This window comes from Peromyscus californicus, unplaced genomic scaffold (genome assembly GCF_007827085.1).
Source record: "Peromyscus californicus insignis strain IS unplaced genomic scaffold, ASM782708v3 Scaffold_9__1_contigs__length_137607984, whole genome shotgun sequence".
Classification (NCBI taxonomy): Eukaryota; Metazoa; Chordata; class Mammalia; order Rodentia; family Cricetidae; genus Peromyscus; species Peromyscus californicus.
In genome coordinates this window covers 86749240-86761459 of record NW_026294617.1, presented here as the reverse complement: position 1 = coordinate 86761459, position 12220 = coordinate 86749240, and the positions used below count along the sequence as shown (strand labels likewise).

The following is a 12220-nucleotide window of genomic DNA, read 5'->3' as shown; positions in this document are numbered from 1 at the left end:
TGAGTTCGAGGCCAGCCTGGACTACCAAGTGAGTTCCAGGAAAGGCGCAAAGCTACACAGAGAAACCCTGTCTCGAAAAACCAAAAAAAAAAAAAAAAATAGTTTTAATTAATTTCACTCTCAGAAAAATATTATTCCATCCTTATAATGAGATTTTTGGGGGGCGTTTCACAGATATTACCATGTACCAACCACACATTTAGCAAGAACTGAAACTATAATTTTCTAATGTAGTTCAGTATAAATACTGTACAGGTCTCATAGTCTAAAACTAAGTAATTCTGGAAAAGAGTTCATGGCAATTGTCCTACTTTAACTCATAACCACATTAAAGGCTTGTTACATTGCCCAGCCTGGTCTCATATGACCCTCCGGTCTCAGCTTCCCCTGTAGTTGAGACTATAGCCATACAGCGCTATGACGAGCACAATTACAAGTTTAATGCTGTAATTATTTTTAACCAGTAAAGACTAAAGAAAGAAGATACACATTTTCAGAAACATTTATTTTATACTGACTTCCGAATAGGTAATAGAACATGTACTCTAATGAATCTAGAATTGGTTCAGGTTTGGAAAAGAACTAATGAACAAAAGACAACTTGGAATCCTATACCATGAAATTCCTAGTAGAAAATTATGGTATTTTAATCACTCAACTCAGAAATTTTATTCTTAAAAGTTTCAAAAAAAAGTTTCACTGCTGTAGGCTACACTATAAACATACACCCATACTTAGAAGACAATGCTTTTCTAACCCACTACGGACACAATCATAGTAGCCTGGCTTACAGGCCTATCCCACCAGGCCCATTGTTGTTTACTTTGCTTGTTTGTTTTTTCTAGAGTTTTTTTGGGGGTGGGGGTGGGGAGAGCATTGAGACAAGGGCTCACTATACTGCCCAGTCTAGTCTCAATGCCCAGGTTCAAATGGTCACCTCAACTCAGCATCTTCAATAGCTCAGACTCTACTTGTGTGCTGCTACAATTAACTCTAAGATTACCTTTTAAAACGATATGCAAGCTAGGCATGGTGGCACACACCTGTAATCCTTAACATTCAGGAAACTGTGGCAGGAGGATCTCAAGTTCAAGGCCAGCCTGGACTACAGAGTAAAACCCTTGTCTTTAAAAGACAGGTAGGGAAGGATATGGGATTATAACTCAATGGTAGAGTGCTTGCTTTACATGCTGAAGGCCCTAACTTCAATTCCCAGCATGGGGAAGAGAGGCACACGACCACACCACATACACAGGACGAGACAGGACACAACACCACATATGTTCAATTAATGTTAGTCATATGTTCAACTAATGCTAGTTAAGCAAACTTGAGATACAAAAAAAGTCGATGGGTAGTGGTGGTACACACCTTTAATCCCAGCACTCAGGAGGCAGAGGCAGGCAAATCTTAGTAAGTTTGAGGCTAGCCTAGTGTACATAGTGAGTTTCAGCACAGCCAGAACCACATAGAGAGACCCTGTTTCAAAACAAAAAACAAAAACAAACAAACAAAAAAAGAAAAAAACACTGTCTGCTCTTCCAGGAGACATGGAGTTCAATTCCCAGCACCCACATGGCAGCCCCTAACCCTCTCTAACTCCAATCCCAGGGGATCTGATGCCATCTTCTAACCTCTTCAGGTACTACATACAGGCAAAACACCCATAAACACAAAATATAAATAAAAGAAAAAAGTTTGAATACAAAACTAGTTTTAGAAATCTAAGGTTAAAGGTCAACGTTAACAGATTAAAAATGGTAACCGAAATATATTTTCATAGAGAAGGAAAGTTTTTATGAAAAAATATCACTAGCTGCAAGTGGTGGCATACTACAGTAAACTCAGCACCCAAGAGGCCCATCAGGACTACTAAGAATTTGAGGTCAGCCTGAGCTGACAAACTTAGACTACACAGCAAGACAATGTCTCAACAGAAAAAAATCAGTGTTAGTTTTCTAACCAAATATAAATAGAGATGACTTAAATGTTCCTTTGCAATGACGTTGCTTACTTAAAATACAGAATCGGAAAGAAGGAAAACACAGGAGGCTGAGAACGATTCAGAAGTTAAGGCTGAGGAAATTAGGACAGTTATGAAAAAGTGCTCACAGTTTTGTTTCTATGATGTGCCTTTAATTTTTGTGATTTGCTTCAACTCATATTTTAGTAACAGCATATATTATGGTGGGCACTATGAAGTCTGGGATAATCAGAAATTTTGAATTTATAAGGTCAGTTTAAAATAAAATAGATTTTCTTTAAATAATTTTTTAAGATTTATTTAATTTATTATGTATACAGTGTTATGCCTGCATGCATGCCTGTGCGCCAGAAGATGGCACCAGACAGAAGCACCAGATCTCATTATAGAGGGCTGTGAGCCACCATGTGGTTTCCGGGAATTGAACTCAGGACCTCTGGAAGAGCAGCCAGTGCTCTTATCTGAGCCATCTCTCCAGTCCTCTTTAAATAACTTAACCAAACGAAACTTTCCTTCTAACTACAGAGCTCCATCACTCTGCTAATCACCTATGTTTGTAACCACGCGTCCTTTCTTAATGTTGACAACCATCTTCTGATCATCGATTACTTTAACTTAACTTTCAGAACTGTGGATGCCTTTTGTCCCACAGAAACAGACTGTGGGGCTGAGGATGTTAATATAAAGTGCTTAGCCACTGTGCAAGAAGTCCTGGACCACATAAGCCAGGCATGGTGATGCAGAACTGCAATTCCAGCCCTCAGAAGGAAGAGGAAGGAAGATCCGAAGTTCAAGTCATCCTTGGCTACAGAGCAAGTTAGGCCAGCCTGGGCTGCTCAAAAAATAAAAAGAGGAGCATAGAATTGGCTCAGTACCTAAAGGCACTTGCCACCAAACCTGATAACCTAAGTTTGACCCCTGGGATCCACGTATTAGAAGGAGAGGGCCTACTCGCCCAGGTTATTCTCTGACTTCCACATGTGCACAATGGCATGCACACACAAAGACACACATATATACAAACCAGAGAATAAACTTTTAAAAGACAAAACAAAAGTAACATATTATGCCTGGGCATGGTGGCACACTCCTAAATCACAACAGTGGAATAAGGCAGGGGTTGAGGGAGGGAGGGACTGACAAGAATATAATGAGTTAGAGCCAATTTGGGACATACCGAGACAAATGATGTTTAAAGCCTGGTGCCACTTTAAATAGCTATAGAAATAAAGTTAGCTTAAATCATATGTTGTACATATACCTAAAATGTCTCTAGAAAAAGATATAAGGAATTGATAGTAATGTTTGTGTCCCAAAGACCTAGGGTCAGAGGAATGGTTAGGTGACTTTTAATTATGTACCCTGTTAAATCTTTTGAATTTTGTACCATGTACAAATATGACACATTCAAAAACTGTAAATGTAAAGCTAGAAAGACAGCTCATCAGTTAAGAGAGCCTTGCTGCTTTTCCAGAGAACCCAAGCTCGGTTCCTAGCACCCACATCAAGTGGCTCCCAACCACTGTGACTCCAGCTCTAGAGTAGACAACTTCTTCTTTGGTTCCTGCAGGCAACTGCATACATGTGGCATACACACATGAAATTTGTAAAAAATAAACATTTCTACATAAAATTGAGTGTTGCACAAACACTCAAGTATGGTAATCCCAGTACCTGAGGATTTGAAGCAGGTAGATGACAAGTTTAAGGCCAGCCTAGACGACATAAAGTTGCAAGCTAACCTGGGCTACATAGCAGGATCCTATGTCAAATTTTTTTTAAAATAATAAAACATAAACAGTTATGCCAGGTATGGTAGCATACATACATTTAAAAATCCCAGCACTCTGGAGATAGAGGCAGGCAGATCTCTGTGAGTTTGAGGGAAGTGCTACATAGAGAGTTCTAGGCCAGTCAAGGCTGTGTATTGAGACCATGTCTCACACACACACACACACACACACACACACACACACACACACACACACACACAGGTGGAGGGAGGGAGGGAGGGAGGAAGGAAGGAAGGAAGGAAGGAAGGAAGGAAGGAAGAAAAAAGGTAGAAAAAGAAAGGTTAAAAAAGGAAGGAAGGAAGAGAAAGAAAAAGAAAGGAAGAATAAATAAATAAAGAAGGAAGGGGCCAGGCAGTGGTGCACGCCTTTAATCCCAGCACTCAGGAGGCAGAGCCAGGCGGATCTCTGTGAGTTCGAGGCCAGCCTGGTCTACAGAGTGAGATCCAGGAAAGGCGCAAAGCTACACAGAGAAACCCTGTCTCGAAAAACCAAAAAAAAAAAAAAAAAAAAGGGAGGAAAGGAAGAAACAAAAAAAGAAAGGAAACAAGGAAAGACAGTCAACAGACAGACAAAAAAATAAAGGAAGGAGGGAGGGAGGGAAGAAAAGAGAGAGAGAGAGAGATATTGATTGATTCTGAGCCAGGCATGGTGACATGCATCTGTAATTTCAGCACCTGGAAGCAGAAGCAATTAATTCGAGGTCAGTTGGGTTTACATAATGTGTGACAGTACAGCCAAGGACCTGTACACATAACCCTACACATACATATATAACTAAAAATAACCCTAAAAAAACAAATTAGTATGTATATAATGAAGTACTATTACTTCAGAGACATTTGTATTTTCTCATAACCCAAGACAACTTCCCACACTGGCACTGATCGATGGCTATAGCAATATATAATTAGGAATCATTTTATCATTGCTATGATCATTTAACAGAATAACAGTAACACATAGTTAGGCCAGTGACCTAACTAGGCATCACCAGGTATGGTCCCATCTTATGGAGCAGACCTTAAATTCAATCAACAGGAGCAGGCTACCCCATAACATCTGTGCCACTGCTGCACCTGTGGGCTTCTCTTGCAGAAAGTTCAGTATTATAGCTCACAGCATTCATAGCTTCCTCTGGTACTGTTTATAATACCTTCCAGCAGTATAAACACTAGGAACACTAGCAAGTAAGAGTGAAGAATCCAGCTGAGCACCAGCTAGATTTCTCCATGTTCTATGACTCAAGAATGTAGTGTCTTCAGCAATAGTGCCTTACTATTAAGTCCTGAAGGATAACATTGCATTGGCAATAGCTTGCAATATTTGCAGGATCTATGGAAGCCCACTGGCCAACAACTCAAAAAGATGTAATCCATTCCTGGTACTAGGGGTTTTATTTGGTGGCATATGGTATTTAGTTGGGCTATTGTTCCCCTCGTTATATGGTAATGCTACTTAAACTCCTTTTTTAGGAGCTTATTTTTATAAACATTTATATAAATGTTTATATTTTAGGAAGCTTCTACTGTAGTGGGTTTCCAGATGCCTTTTCAAAAGACCTTTAGTGTTAGCTGTCCCTCTTCCACCCTGCCCTCCCATTCCCCACCCCAGTTGGTCCTCCAGTTCTGATTTCCCCTTTATCCTTTTATAACACTACATTGTATTTCCCCCTTCCTAGGGACATCCCTTCCTTCCCTCAAAGTGCCCTGCTCACTTACTAACAACTTAACCTCTGTGAGTATTCTAAATGAAACACACATATCTAAAGCTGAAAAACTAATATCCACATGAGAAAAAACATGCAGTGCTTGTCTGCCTGGGTCTGGACTGCTTCACTCAGGACGACTGTAGTATGCACTTGTAGTTCCACATACTTGAGAAGCTGAGGCAGGGGTATATGCTTGAACCTCAGAAATTCCAGGCAATCTTAGAAGCACAGAAAGACTCAGTTTCAAAGGATCATCATCAGCATCATCAGCATCATCAGCATCATCATCAGCATCTTACATAGCTCAGGCTGGCCTCAGACTTGAGATCCTCTTGCCTCAGCCTCCTAAGTGCTGCACATAAAAGTATGAACCATGCCAGTGGGTTTCTGATATGAAGACAACTTTTAATTTTAAAATAAAAAATATGGTGCTGAAGAGATAGTTCAGCAGTTTAGAGCACATACTCCTCTTTCAGAAGACCCAAGATCAGTTCCTGCACCCATAGCCAATGACTCACAACATCCTTTAACTCCAGCTCCCAGGGATCCAACACCCTCCTTATGGCCACAAAAGGCACCTATTCACATATGGCATGTGCACACGTATACACTCACACATGAATAAAAGCAAAACTAAATCCTTAAAATTTTAAATAAAGTTAAGCTAAAAATTATACAAATGAAAAATTTTAAATTAGCTTACAAAGGTTCTGTTCTATTATTGAGCTACAAACTAGAGCAGAATCCCCAAAATAAGATTTACAGAAACACTGGGTACTATTCTGAGATTTTATGTATACTGTTAATGGAGCCTTACAAAACCATCCTTCACATCCCCTACCATCTGGATGATGCTCCTCTGAATACATAGGAATATCTGTCTTGATTAAAGCACCTAGATTAGAACACAGTATTTCAGGTATGGTCTGGTCAGTAACTATATACAGTAAAAATAACACTTCTCATAATTGAGGGCATTTTACAAAGAATGCACAAAAAAACTGCCTAATGTCACCATTTATTTGTGATCTACTTTTTGCATTACCTAAAATTTCATCACCAAACCTACCTCCCCCACCCCACCCTCCACCGCCTTTGAGGCATTACTGTAGTCTAGGTTTGTCCTGGAACTTGCTATATAAACTATGCTACCTCCAAACTCACAGCAATCCACAGCCTCTATCTCCCAAATGCTGGGATTACAGGCATTAGGCAACATGTCTAACTGCTTTTTTGAGACAGGATCTCACATAACTCAAGCTGGCCTCAAACTTGCTGTGCAGCAGAAGCTGGCTTTGAACCAATGATCCTCCTCCCTCCATCACCTAAGGGCTAGGATTACAGGTGTGTGCCACCATACCCACCCCCAATTTTTTTTTCTTTTCCCAGAGCTGAGGACAGAATCCAGGGCCTTGAGTTTGCTAGGCAAGCGCTCTACCACTGAGCTAAATCCCCAACACCATCCCCCAATTTTTCTTAAAATTGATAAACAAAACTTACCTAATTCTATTCCTAAGTTTTCAAAATAATCTTTGAAAAACTGTTAAAATCAGAAGCTAGAGAGATAGCTCATCAGTTAAGAGCATGTACTGCTCTTACAGAGGGACTGAGTTCAGTTCTCAGGACCAACTTTAGACAGCTCACAGTCACTTACAACTTCAACTACAGGAGAACTTCTGGCCTCCCTGAGAACCAGCACTAATAAGCACACACCCCTACACAAATGCACGCGCGCGCGCACACACACACACACACACACACACACACACACGCACGCACGCACGCACGCACGCACGCACGCACTCACGCACTCACGCACTCACGAACACACGCACACGCACACACTCTTAAATTTTTTGGCGGGGGGGGGGGGGGGGGGGGGCGGCGCGTTGAGACAGGATTTCTCTGTGTAGCTCTGGCTGTCCTAGAACTGCTTTGTAGACAGGTTGGCCTTGGAACTCACAGAGATCCACCTGCTTCTGCCTCCCTAATGCTAGGATTAAAGGCATTTGTTACCACACCAGGCTAATTAAATGAATCTTTAAAACAAAAACATTTAACTAGTTGTCTCAGTAAGTAAAGGCACTTGCTACCAAGCACAATGAGTTTGATCCCAGGACCCACATTATGGAAAGAGGGAGCCGACTCCTTCCATTTGTCCTCTGCACATGCACACAAAATAGGTAAATAAATAAATGTTATTGAAAGTTTTAAACACATATTTAAGTATTTTTTATATGCTAACACCAATCTGCATACCTCAGATATAATAATTAAGTTACTATGGTGAACATGAACACACACAAACACACACACACACACACATACACACACACAGTTTTAAAACAGTGTGATATTTTATAAAGAACATGAAGGAAGACCTAAAGAAAATTATATATAAAAATACCAAGGAGGTTCAGGAGGCAATGAAGTTTTCTGCTAAGAATGGGTATAAAAAATTATTCTTCTTTTTAAATTTTGTATTTTATTATTTAATGCATCTGAGTGTTTTGCCTGCATGTATGTCTGTGCACCACTCGGGCACCTAATGCCTACAGAGGTCAGAAGAGGGTATTAGATACCCTGGACTGGAGATATAGAGGGTTGTAAGTCATAATATGTGTGTTGGGACTTGAAACCAGGTCCTCTGGCAGAGCAGCCAGTGCTCTAAGCCACAGAGCCACCTCTCCAGCCCCAAAATATTAGTCTTTAAATCTACACAGAGTAAGTGAAAAGGTACTAACATTTATTTACATCAAGTCCTGTGCTAGAGACTTCCATTCATTATTGATCTATATTAATTCTCATGCCCCCGTGATCATCATTTTACAGGGGATTGCACTTCTGCTCAGAAGTATGAAATTTGCCTCTAGAGGAAATAAGTACATGGCCCAGAATGAAAGGAGTCAGTCTATCTAAATCAGGAGTTCCCAACCTTCCTCACATTCTGGTGACCCCAACCATAAAAATTATTTTCATTGCTACTTCATACTGTAATTTTGCTACTGTTGTGAATCTTAATGTAAATATCTGATATGGTCCTTTGATAACCCTCAAGGGGGTCACGACCCACAGGTTGAGATCCACTCATCTATCCGCACCATTCCTGTTACAGTACCCTAACTTTTTACAGGGCTTAAACCAAGAAGGGATTATTTGAATTTAAGTATTGGTGAACCTAATATCAGTCAAACTTTCAAAAACTGGAATTACAGAAATAAAATTTGACTGTTGTCCTGTGCTATGTAGGATTTGCCCTTCATTCACTAAGCTTCTTAAACTTTTGTGCTTAAGGACAGAAGAAACTAAACTCAGCTGAGAGCTCACCTGAACTCCAACAGGAAATCTATTTTGAAATCTCTAAAGGTTACCTTAGAAATTAATGTTAATATTGCCTCCTCTTTCTGTCATCTTTGTTTTGTACAAATGTATCCAAGTGAAATTAAGGAGTACTTCCTGTGTCATTTACATGCCTACAGATCTGTTTCTTGGATACTGAAGCTTATTCATCCTTTATTTCTGTTGTTCTGGGGATCAAGCCCAGGGTCTTGTGGAAGCTAGACAATACTCTACCACCAAACTGCACCTCAGCCTGAAATGGTGTCAATACCTCAATTTGAAAAACGTAAGTCAGAGGGGATAAAAGCTATGTCTTCATTAGTCAAGAACCCGTGATCCACGGTGAGGATTATCCAGTGCCAAATATAATTCAAGTCAGTTATTAGTAGTAGCCTTATTTGCAAGAAAGCATCACTAACCCTTACATACAAGAAGAAAAACCCTTTTCACCCACATCACCACATAAGAAAAAAAAACTCTACCAAGAATGGCGATGCACCTCAAGTGTTCCCTTAAATCCTTTAGGGCCCCTGTAATAAACAAGGTCCTGGATGTAGAAATGTTAAAAAGATCACACAGAAAATGGTAATGATCCTTGTCAGTGTCCCCTCTAATAAAATATACTCAATAGATGCCTTCCTATTTTCTCAAAGTACTTGCAAATGAGTTGTTTTCAACATCACAGTTCCTCTCAGCCTAAAACAACACCAGGCATTATCCCTATGTTACAGAATAAGAAAGAAAACAAGGTCAATGATAGGATAAATTACAAGACTGTAATTACAGTAGCAAAGGGAAGCTTAAATCCAGGCAATATGATTTCTAGGGAACTGAACTACCAAGAAAATTGGGCATTTTTCTTATTTTGAAACGTTTTTCAAATTGCACCATATACTAAACAAGTCATATGGTACCCATTCAGTAACAAATTATTTCACAAAACAAAAGAGACTGTGCACAATTATATAACTGGAAACATTGGTTAACGTATCTTATGATACATTCCTATTACCGATTTTCATAAAAGGGACAAAAACTAGAAGTGGCAGGGTGGGAAATAACAAGTTAAATGTCACACACTCACACATACAATCAATAATGGCACCCCAATTCAAGGAGTTTATGTTTTGTTTGCTTTACCTACGGGTTACTTAGTTGTCTTTCCCGTGTGTGTTATTTTGTTGTTGGAAGCAATGAACGTACAATGATTCATTACATCTTTCTCATAAATGAGACCTCCAGAATGTGCCATATAAAGGAAAATCGGCTCTAGGCGTTTCTCCTTTCTAGTAAAATGTTAACATAACATATGCCAACACTTGAGACAAAAAAATTTTTTTTTGAATTTGTATTTTCTATGAAAAAGATTTATAGCCCTTTTAAACCTGTATGTTAATTTCTGTGCCATTAACTTTTTTATAGCATTCTATGAACTCTACAACAAAGGGGGGAAACTAAGTGTCAGGATTTCAACCGATGAATCTGGGCGGAACAAAGACTTCTCCTTTCATTATGCAGTGAGAACCAAGTTGCCAAAAAAAAAAAAGGAAACCAGAAGCTCCCCTCAGACATCATCCGTAGTTATGCCTGGATGTACAGGGGGAAAAATCATCAGGTCAAATTCTACTCCTGCCTACCTTGGTCCCTACCCCTTTGCCCCAGGCGTCGTCCCAGAGCTGGAGCCCCAATCTTTCTCTCCCCAATACAGCTAAGAGGCTTAACCCTCTGAGTTCCACAACCTCCTCCGGTGGCTTTTACGCAGGCGCCCCCGCCCCCTCCCCGCGCCCCCGGCACAACCCGCGTTCGAAAGTCAGTGCATGCCCCTGTCGCCACCCTCCCAGACCCCCCAAAGGCCTGCTCCTAGTGACCCCTGATGTCAGAGAGGGCAAACCCGATCCCCCCCACCCCGTGTCTTCCCCCAGCCCCGCCACTCCCTACCCATTCGCCGAGCCGGGAAAGGGACCAGAGCGCAGCCCTCCGTCTCGCTCCAGCCCAGCAGAGGGGCGAGGCAGATGCAGCGCAGCCAGCCCGCCTCGCGCCCCTCCGCAGCGGCGAGGTGGGGGACCCCACGCCAGGGCGAGGCGCATCGCTCGGCCGCCCGCCGGAATCGGGCTGGCAACCAGGGGAAGGTGTGGTCCAGGAGCGGCGGCCTGGAGAGACGGCCTGGCGGGTCCCAGGTCCTGTCCCCTAGACACCCGGGCCTCACCCGCGCCCCGTCTTCTCGGCAGTCACCACCCGAGCCTACCCAAGACCCTCCTCCCGGCCGCAAACGCCACCCAGGGGGCCGCGGGGTCGGCGCCTCCTCAGGATCGTGACAGGTGGCGACGGGTGACCATGGCAACCCACGGTACCCGGCGGCCCGCCTCCGCCTCTTGGAATCCACTCACCTGAGGGCTCCGGGCGGAGCCGGCAGAAGCGGCGGCGGCGGCGGGGGGGGGGGGGGGGGGGGAAACGCGGCGGAGAGGCCGGCGGCCGGAGCCCGAGGCAGCCAATTCCCGGCTGAGGCGCGAGCGCGAGGGCGGCGGTCTGGGCTCCGCAGCCCGCACGTCAATCCATCCGCTCGTCAGCCGGCCCTTCTCGCGTCCGCCCTCAGCCCGCCTCCGACCGCTCCGCTCCGCAGACTGCGGTTGTCAAGCGCCGCTGGAGCAGGGCTCCAGCCGCCAGCTGCAGCCAATCACGGCTCGTCCCTCGGGCCGTCTCAGGACCCCTCCTCGCGGGGCGGCTAGGCAGGTGCCTGCGCAGAAGAGAGGCGGCTGGGCCGGCCCCGGAGCTTAGGGCGGGGCCTGCGGGCGGGGCCTACCGCGGGGGGCAGGAACTAAGACTGGGCAGCCTGGAGGCTCGTGGCTCTCCAACGTCTGTACCCTTAAGGATTTGGAGATGCCTGGAAGGAGGATGGAGGCCCCGAACCACCGGGTGACGTCGTGTCCCAAAATAGCGTGGACAGGTGTGGTGGCTTGAATGAGCATTGCCCCCCGTAGACTCATACGTTTGAATGGTTGGTCGTCCCCCAGTTGGTGGATTGTTTGGGAAGGATTAGGGCAGTGGTTCTCAACCTGAGGGTGGAAGGACCCTTTCACAGGGGTCGTGTATCAGATATCCTGCATATCAGACATTTACATTATGATTCGATTCATAACAGTAGCAATGAAAGTAATTTTATGCTTGGGGGGGGGTGTCACCACAACGTGAGGAAGGTATTAAAGAATCACAGCATTAGTAAGGTTGAAAACCACTGGATTAGGAGGTGTGGACTGGTTGGAGGAGGTGTGTCACTGGGGAGGTGGGCTTGAGGGTTCAAAAGCCCAGACCATTCCTACTTAGTTCTATGTCTGGTGCTTGGGGATCAGATGTAAAACTCTTAGCTACTTACTGTTCCAGGATCCTGCCTCCCTGTCT

General features: G+C 43.4%; 1 protein-coding gene across 5 annotated transcripts in view; it reads right to left on the bottom strand.

Moving 5' to 3' along the window:
- Positions 1–11340, bottom strand: part of Wdr47 (WD repeat domain 47) — a 61438-nt gene extending 50098 nt beyond the window's left edge. For 2 of the 5 annotated variants that reach the window (XM_052730484.1, XM_052730488.1), the window contains exon 1: positions 11212–11339. The gene's annotated coding sequence lies outside the window, so the exon portion shown is untranslated. Of the gene's footprint in view, positions 1–10762; positions 10881–11211 lie in introns of those variants that run through there. The other 3 variants (XM_052730486.1, XM_052730487.1, XM_052730485.1) reach the window with 3 other exon arrangements.
- Between the last annotated feature and the right edge of the window lie 880 nt (positions 11341–12220).